Below are 9,293 nucleotides of genomic sequence, written 5' to 3' on the forward strand. Positions count from 1 at the left end.
TCATACTAAATTGTATGTATCATTGTTTTGATTCACCAGGTAGAATTTATGCAAGCACGTCAGCTTATTCAAGACCACTGAAGTTTCAGTCTCAGCTATGAATGGATGAGTCCATTTAAAATGTTAATTCAGAATTAAAATTGATTTCTAATTGTCTTTGTTTATATTTTAGCTTTTATGACTTAACACTGTATGTCAACCTTTGACTGACGTAAACGTGAAAACAAGATTTTAACCTCTTAAAAACATTTTACTCTCACCTGCTAAAAGAGGAGTAGATGTATTTTAAACATTATGTAACAGATCTTCATTGATGTCCATGTATGTTCATGTTTATACAATCATATGCTATAAAATTATAAGAGCTAAAAATGACCATAGTTTTTTTCAGTAAAAACTTTTTTCCTGTACAACTTTTTCACTGTGTGTTCTCTACATTATCATAGGATGTGATATTATTGTGATGCAGCAGTGTCTTTTGCGTCAGTCGCTCTGTATTCATGTCCCAGCTCTCTCAGCTCCTCAAGAGGTCACACAATTTAGTTTCACTCTGACTTGACATCTGAGCGTGTTGGGCAGCACACAGTAAGGGCAGCAGCGGGCCACGTCTCATTTCATGTTAATGATCAGCTGGGTGATAAGAACTCTGCTGCTGAGCCACACAAACTGGGTCAAACACAGGTATTATTTAATTATTTGTATTTGAAAATGCTTGTTTTGATGTATTTGAGGAATCTGCAAATAAACTGGCCCAAACAGATGATTTAACTGAAATATTTGTAAATTTCAAAAGCATGTATTTGAGTTATCGAAGTAATTCAAATAATTGAAACAGTACTTATACTATCTCAAATACTAGAATGCAGAGGCGTTTATGTTTCTCGTTGTGTCGGCTCCACCTTCTGGGCAGGTATAGTCATGACCTCATGGTGATCAAGCACACTTATCACACATCTTGAGCTGCTGTGTAAAATTACAGTGCAAGCTGTGTGGCACATACTTATGTGTATTAACCTGCATTGTGTTCTCATGCTGAAAATCCAACTGCTTTGAAAAAAATAGGTTAAGTGCTCATATAATTTTTCAGTCGAGTGACTCAGAGGATACATTTGCATGCAGAGTAACCCAACTAGTGGCCATACACTGGTTAAAGTCTAATTCAGACTGAACTGTTTACATGAACCTTCGATACCCATCGAAAGGTACGGCTGCCAGCTAACACTAACCTCTTTGACTGAGCAACAGTAGATTACTCCTAATACATGGGAAAGGAACAATTATCTCAATAGAAATGTGTGCGATTTGGTGACAGTCTCAGTCTGAGTTTGTGCAGACAGCGAAAAAGTAAAAGGAATAAAATGTTTACATGACCTACTATAATATTGGAGAAAGCCAGGCATCTTAAAGCTGCAATATGCAACTTTTTTCACATTAAAATAATAGAAAATAAATAGGATATATTAAACATTATCAGACTGTGTCTGTCTGTGACCCTGCATGTACAAACCCAAAACCACTGTGAAATTGGCTTTTCCATAATGTTTGGGGGCGTAAACCATTTGTTGGGGACTTGTGTCTTATGGGCGTGGCCAGAGGTGAGCTGGGTTGTGTCTAACAATGGTGCAAAATAGAAAAGTACAGTGATAAAGACAAAACATGGGTGAACATCAGCATTGCTTTTTTTAAATTGCAGATTGGTTGCTTCTGTAACGCCTGTGGTGGCTTTATGGATGCAGGTTACCTCAGCCTCAGGATGGATGCTGTTTCAAGGAAGACAGCTCATCAAGATGAGTGACAACTATTGGGAACTTGACCAGCTGAGAGGGAGGAGAGCGGGACTAGCAAGCCTTAAGGCAAAAAGTTGCATATTGTAGCTTTAACCAGGCTTCTCATAATAAGAGAATAGTTTACACACAAATTGTCACAAGTTGTGACTTTACATGCTTAACTCAGAACTGGGTTACTAAGAACGAAACTCTCCACCTACATAAACACAGCCGCTGAGTCAACTGAGTTCAGGCAGTAAATATTGTGGTACTTGTGGATTAAAAGATTTAATAAAATATTCATTTTTCCCCCAAAAAACTCAAGTTAAAAATGCCATAAAGGCCACAAAATATTTTAACGACATATTTGATCCAAGTCTGTTGCTTCATTGAGAAAAACAAGGATTTACTCTTTCACACACACGCACACCCACCCCCCACACACACACACACACCCCTCTCTCCACACACACACACACACACATACACACACACACACACACACACACACACACACATCAATAACAAGAAATGTAGCTGTAGTTTATATTGTTGGAAGACAGCTAAACTGCAGAGGCAACAGACAAACAGTGGCAATTATTTGTATGTTTAAAATTGAGACTTAGATCAGTTCAAAGACAATCATAACACTCTTCTACAGTATTTTGTATTAAAGGATCATTCAGGACACTTGTTAATGTATATTACTGGGAGAAAGGCCTTAAAATAGGGCTCCTTCACAAGAAGGAATTAAATTTGCTCTTTGTACACACACAGATAAATTCAGTGCAATCTGTCATGTAGCAAATTTAATATTTAATGATTAAAGAGAGAGGTGAGGACAAGCGCCCAATGAGAAGGGATAAAACAACAGAAATATGAGTCGTGTTGGTGGAGAGGAGCTGTGCAGATGTGAGCACCCCGCGCTGCAGCCTTCCCTTGGCAATTGTCTTTTGAATTATCAGCGTCGATTTTCCCACAATTCCTCTCCCTGTTGGTATCTGCAGTCTTTCCAAGGGGAAGATGAAAAAGTGATCGCCTTATTGCAGCACTCTGTTAACACAACAGGGAATGTCAGCGCAAACTATGGACACACACTCTCAAGTAAAAAAGTGCATCTTAGACCTTTTGTGTGTTGTCCGGCTTGCCTCAGTAGGAGAACCCATGTAGGTGAAATGAAGAACCACTACAGTGAAGCTCCTTAGTTCTTAGAGGGCTCATATGCACAGGATTACTAAGAATACCAAGAAAAAAAGAATTGCAAAATAAAATTAAGTTGCAAATGTATTTTGATCTTCTCAATTCAAAGACAACTCATTGTTTTGATGACCTAAATAAACAACATACTTTCCATCACATTTTCCTCAGCGTTCTTATAATAAGTTCAACGTGGAGACTGGAATTATTTAGAATCACTAAAATAATACAAGATGAGCAGAATATCTTGATTAACCTTTCTGGAGTAATGTTGAAGTAAATAATTAGAAACAGTGGTTTTTAGATCTTCCAGAGCCTTCTCTCCGGTCTCTCAAGCACAAACGCTTGTCCAGACGAAAGCCGAACCGCACCTCCTGACTGGGAACCCTTCTGGAAGCCTTATTTTTTAGTGTGCACAAGCATAACCCCGCAGTTAAGGACATCAGCTTGGAAACAGACCACACACTGACAGGGACATTCACCCTTTGTCCAGATGGACCCTTATCCTTCAAAAGCCATGTTTATAGCTTCAGTTAATATTCCAGCAAGATAGTGATGCTTTTCTTATTATCTGTTCTTTCATAATATTTTCTCACACGAGTTAGCAAACCAAACAGTGATGTCTTTCTGTGTCTGGTCGATCATGATCAATGCCCTCTGCTCCTCTTCACTTGTCACTAGGATTTTTTTTTTTTTGTTTCATCTTGGCTGGTGTGCAGAACCGAGTTTTAGTGAGATGTATTGCATTGCAGCACTATGTGTGTGTGTGTGTGCGTGTGTGTGTGTGTGTGTGTTTGCAGGAGAGGTCTGATCCTCCTCAGTGAAACGTTGTGCAACAGTCTCTGTACATACCTCTCATTCCAGTGTAGCGTGAGTCAAGGCTCACTGAGCGATCGGTTCTCCAGAGCACACACTCCTCCACAGAGTGATGCGGTGACAAGAGAATGTGTTCGTCAGACTGAAGATGACAAGATTAGACTGAAATTAAAGAAAATATTTCTAAATCAGTGAATGTACAGTATGGAATGTGAGGGTTTTTTTCTTTTCCTTTGTGCGCTATTAGAGGCTTTAGAGGCTCTAAACAGTTCTTAATGGTTTTGAAACCCAGAAAAGCAATACAACTAAATTGAGAGCTGATATTTGCAAAGCGATTGAAGTTATATCCTGTCATGAGTGAGCAGCACAAAATTTGGGGAAAAAAGGATATATATAAAAACAAAGCCTTGAATTTGAATTGTGGTGATCAAAAAAGGAGTTTGAAAAATTAGTATCAGGTTTGATGACACACCTAAAAGACAACAACAACACTGAATCTTCATTTGGTGGCAGCTCTGCTACCAATTTTGTGTTTCAGAATGCTTTCTATTAACAGTGGAGACTATTGATCACTTTATTGTGCATCATGCTTGAAATCCCACTGATTTAGACAGGCTTTTAGTCAGTAGTCAACAGTCTGAAGCTACTTTTTGACTTAGGATTATGTCTTGAATAAAAGGCCATTCCTTAATGTACTATGTAATCAACTTTCCTGTATCTATGCCCTGTTCTGTTAGCAAGTGGTGAAGCCTGGGAGTGATAGATTAGATCCTGTTTGAGCTGGAACGATTCCCACTCAAGAAACCCATTTGCTGTATTTTTAAGTCCACTGTGCTTCCTGAATGGACAAAATAAAGACAAAATGTGTTCCCGAGTGTGCGGGGGTAACAGACAGAAGAGTCCTAATAATAATAATCATAATCTTAATCATAATCATGATACGGCCATTGTTATGTGTAAAAGGTACCATTGGTAACAACCTTATGAAAATAAAAGGACAGTGATCCCCTGTCATGAGTACATCTATATGATTAATAGGTCACTAACACCTCAAGTTTAATTTATAACATAAAACATATTTTGCATTAAGAAGTGATATCCTTAAAGACTGGTCAAGCCGTTATGGGATATATAATGTATTGGATGATTTAAGCGGTGTCTTGGAATTACTCCAAGGTTAAGTGGTAATCCCATATCCATCAACACTTGAACCCCAATATAAATGACCTGTACTATGTATTTATTGGAAGGAGCACTTATGGAGCTTGATAAGTATCATTCACTAACCATTACCCTATGCTCAGAAAAATGATCTATGGGAGCCATTTGCATGCTAATCTCTCCATCTGCTCAATAGTCTTAAGGGTTCAATTTTGCAGCACAATTTCTTAGATCCAACCAATGAGATATAACTTCCTTAAGAATAAAATGACTGAAATGATCTATCGGTTTTCCATGGTGTGCCAAATACATTCTGGGACTAATGAAATGACTCATTTGTACCATAAGGACTTAAATGAGATGGTGACATTGCAGCTTTGAATGTCATCATAAAATTTGTGCTTGACATGTCTATTGCCAAGCTTGAGCAGTGCTTTCTTCACTACAATGGGGGCAGAGAGGTAGGAGATGACACCCATCAGACTGACCCCCGGGAGAGGCTTTAATACTTCCCTCCTCAAGGGGGAGACACCTAATCCTGTACACCTTCAGCAAGATGCACTTCACATGGTTCTGACTGAAAGACAGGCTGCCTGGCTTGATCGCATGGCTGTTAAACTTGAAAGTATAACATACTCTTGAATGGGTAAATAAGAGGTAGATGTTTCAAGTTATTTTGGTCAAGACGGATCTCCAAAAATAACCCTGAGTCTGTGGTTTCCATTCATGATGGTGTGGTGATGTGTGGTCAATGTGATGATCACAATTTTCACAGCAGTTGATGATGTTGAAATAGTTTCCATCCCCGGCTCAAGAAGGACGTACTGATAGAAGTGTGATGTAGCCTACGAATCATCTCTCTGTCTGTCTGTCTCTTCTTAAAATGCAGTGTAGTTTGCATTCTAACACAAAACAGAGCCATTTGTTTGAAAACACTGTATGAAAACACTTAAAGCCAGAATTTATCTACATCTACTGTAAAACTTAAAATACATCACGACTCAAAAAGACACAAAAAAAAAGCCTCAAAATTATGTAGAATTCATTGATCTTTATGCAAATAAATAAAATCAAACCATATCTTAAACAAAGGTTGTAGTGGAGCTGAAGAATTTACCGATTAATTACCGATTAGAGTGGATTAATGGTTACATTTGGATTTTTTAACATTTAGATTATCCAGGGGTTTGCATGTTAGTCAAAAATATTATGGCTGTACATGATGCTATGAATCTTCTACACAAGCATTTTACAACACTACATGCAAATAAGGAGTGACAGTTATCCAGACCTAGATGTATGAGCATTTGAATAATATTTTTGATATGTAATTCCCTCTCAGACCACCAAATCTGTTTTAAGAATATCTTGATGGATCAGCCTCCTCACACTGGGTGAAAGAGTCTACATTCCTGCGTGTACTGTAACATCACTGGACTGGACACATACAGTACATTACCAAGCAGCCCAACATCTTTTCACACTGTAGGCTTTGGTAATAGCCTTCACAGTCCAATGACATAAGTTTTACAGTTTGCCCTGAGCTGGCTTTGTGAAGCAGTCTGATGCGCCATTGACCTGGGAAGCCAAATCAGGATGAAACTCATTCGTCCTGGTGAGGCTGAGAGCTGTACTCATCTCAAACAAGAGGACTCTAGTTCCATCTGATGCTAGCTCCTGGTGCCTCGGCACGCTCGGACATCTCTTCTACAAACATGGGGGCTACGGGGACTGGGAAGGGAGCTGGCTGTCTCTCACAAAGCACAAAGTCCAAGGGCTTGTGTATATCTCTTTCCTAGGCAGGCGTAATGGAAACACGAGAAGGCATCAGTGAGAATTCGCTGGATGTGGGCTTGGCCAAGACAGACCGCGCAGACATCGTGTGTGCGATTCTTGGACAGGGTTCGGCATCCTGTCTAGGAACACACACAGCAGTGTCCATTGTTAGTATTACTGGCAAGGCGTGTCTTCTTACGAGAAGACAAATCAGCAGACAACTAGGTAGTATCACAAGGAGATGCACCCAAAACACCAAATCACAGAGGCAAAACTGTCAGTGTCCTGCTGATGGAGTACGCTCACAACAATGGAACAGGCCGGCTGCAGGAACCAAAGAAAATCTGTAAGTCTCTGCAGGGCCTGAAGTGAAGTAAAGAACACAATGAATAAGGGTATCAGTGCGCATTTTGTTAAGTCAAGTCAACTTTATTTATAAAGCACATTGAAAAAACAACTATAACTGACCAAAGTGCAATTACAAGTACAATTTCAAAAAATAAATATAAAATAACTCTTGACGTTCAATACAAGATTGGGCCTATTGGTGTGATTGTAGAGACTTAAACTTAAACTGATGGAGTCAAAGGTTCAAACCCCTTCCTATGCATTGTGCTGTCTGGCACCAACTGAAAGGGAACCATCTCTTTTGGAGTGGACACCCACACACACACACACACACACACACACACACACACACACACACACACACACACACACACACTCACACACACAAAGACACAGTCATACTTTCACTAAAATCTCTCTTCTTGTAACTCCAGTCTCATTTCCCCTAACCAGGGTCAAACTTGGGCTGGACTTGTTGCAATGCATCTGTGGTAAGAAACATTAATTCCAACATGACTGGTCACTGATAAGGTTAGGATAGGTTGAGTCACTGCCACAGCTCATTCAACCGAAACCATGATGGTGCTAAATGGAACAAAACTCCAAGGTTTGATACCTCATGTGTGATTTCACAACTATAAAATGGATAGCAGTGAAATTTAAATGAAACGTCCCAGGGTAATATTGAACTGGCATCATTTCTGGATTGATTTTGTTAAGTTGTACTTTTATGAGAGTGTTTCATTGTACTTTATGGTATGGTTCATCTCTCTGCTGTAGCATATGGTAGGCTACATTTCAGCAGACTCCTTCAGATAAATTAATGCTGAACACTTTTCCTATAGGAGATTGAGCTTTGAATTAAAAAAAAAAAAGTCAGCTTTGATCTTTCCCTCCAGAATAGTCATACAATATTAACATCTTGAAACGATCCAAAACGATCTTCCGCCTGATAGATTAGATAGTGTTGATTTTTCATTACAGATGATGAAAAGCTCACGCTAATGTAGGGAATGAATTAGTTTGTCCATCCATCCATTTGTCTCAATTTCATCCATTTACAGTGTGTCCCATCAATGCAGAGCCATCTCACAGAATGTTCCATTTGAAAAAGCTGTTATCTTTAACCCCAAAATGACAACTATTACTCCATTATAATAAATTACAGCTCATAACCAGATATGCCAAAGGAAGCAGCATCCTGTCCATGCAACCCATTTGGAGGGAGTGACTATGCTTTTAAGGAAAGCAAAAGGGGAAGAGAATAAGGAAAGTCTTTAAGCCAATCTGGGTCTCTGCCAACCTGACTCTAACCTTTGCTCTTTTGGTTTGGGAGTTAGCTAGTTTCCTTTTTCCTCTGACATCACTCTCCAGGATCCACACAATGATAATATGGCCCCAATTGCATGACATTACTGCTTCCTTGAATGCACATGGGAGAATTGTGTTAAAAATCCCTCTCGACTACAGGCTAACTGCAGTTTCCAGCAAGCACCAGCTGCACAGCTGGTGTCCATGGGAGAGACAGAGCGGATACACAAATTCCAGACAGTTATGAGCCAGGGAAATACATTTCCTTGGGCAGGATTTCTCTTACAGTACACTTGCAGCCTATGGTGTGTGTCCTTACTATTATGGCATCGTATAGCAAATACTGCTCCCCTTACTCCTCAACCACAAACATGCAACTATATCATTTAACAACATCTAACTTTGCATGACCACTCTCGTGTTGTAGCTGAATATATATATACTGTATATCTATAAATTTAACATTAGAACAGAAGACTCTGGCATTGCTACAATGTTAATTACAATGCATTTTGTTCCCTAAATAGATGTATCGGTACTACTATTTATGATAGAGCACTACCTTCAAATTAGACATACGTTAGAAGGGATTCTGGTTTATTTACAAGCAAATGGATTTAACTACAAACAAATTGGAGTCATTCTTTGCCAGCTTGGAGCACTGAACCCCCTGTTATCTTACTATACAAGCTCTACATTGCAATAAACCTTAGTGAGCGCTTAAACTCCTGTGTCTAATATATTCAGACCCCCAGGGAGTCTGGTTCTAAAATTTAAAGCAAATTGCTGCTAGAAATAAGTGTTTTTTCTCCATGTCTCAGATCTTAATTTGTTGTTGTAGCCTATTTCAGAAATATGAGCCAAATGCTAAAGTAAAGCACACACAAAGAGGGAAGAAAAAATGCACCTTGTGTGATT

This window comes from Centroberyx affinis, unplaced genomic scaffold, assembly GCF_046629955.1.
Source record: "Centroberyx affinis isolate AG114_WGS23_722 - 3 ecotype Tasmania unplaced genomic scaffold, CSIRO-AGI_Caff_v1 ptg000002l_1, whole genome shotgun sequence".
NCBI lineage: Eukaryota > Metazoa > Chordata > Actinopteri > Beryciformes > Berycidae > Centroberyx > Centroberyx affinis.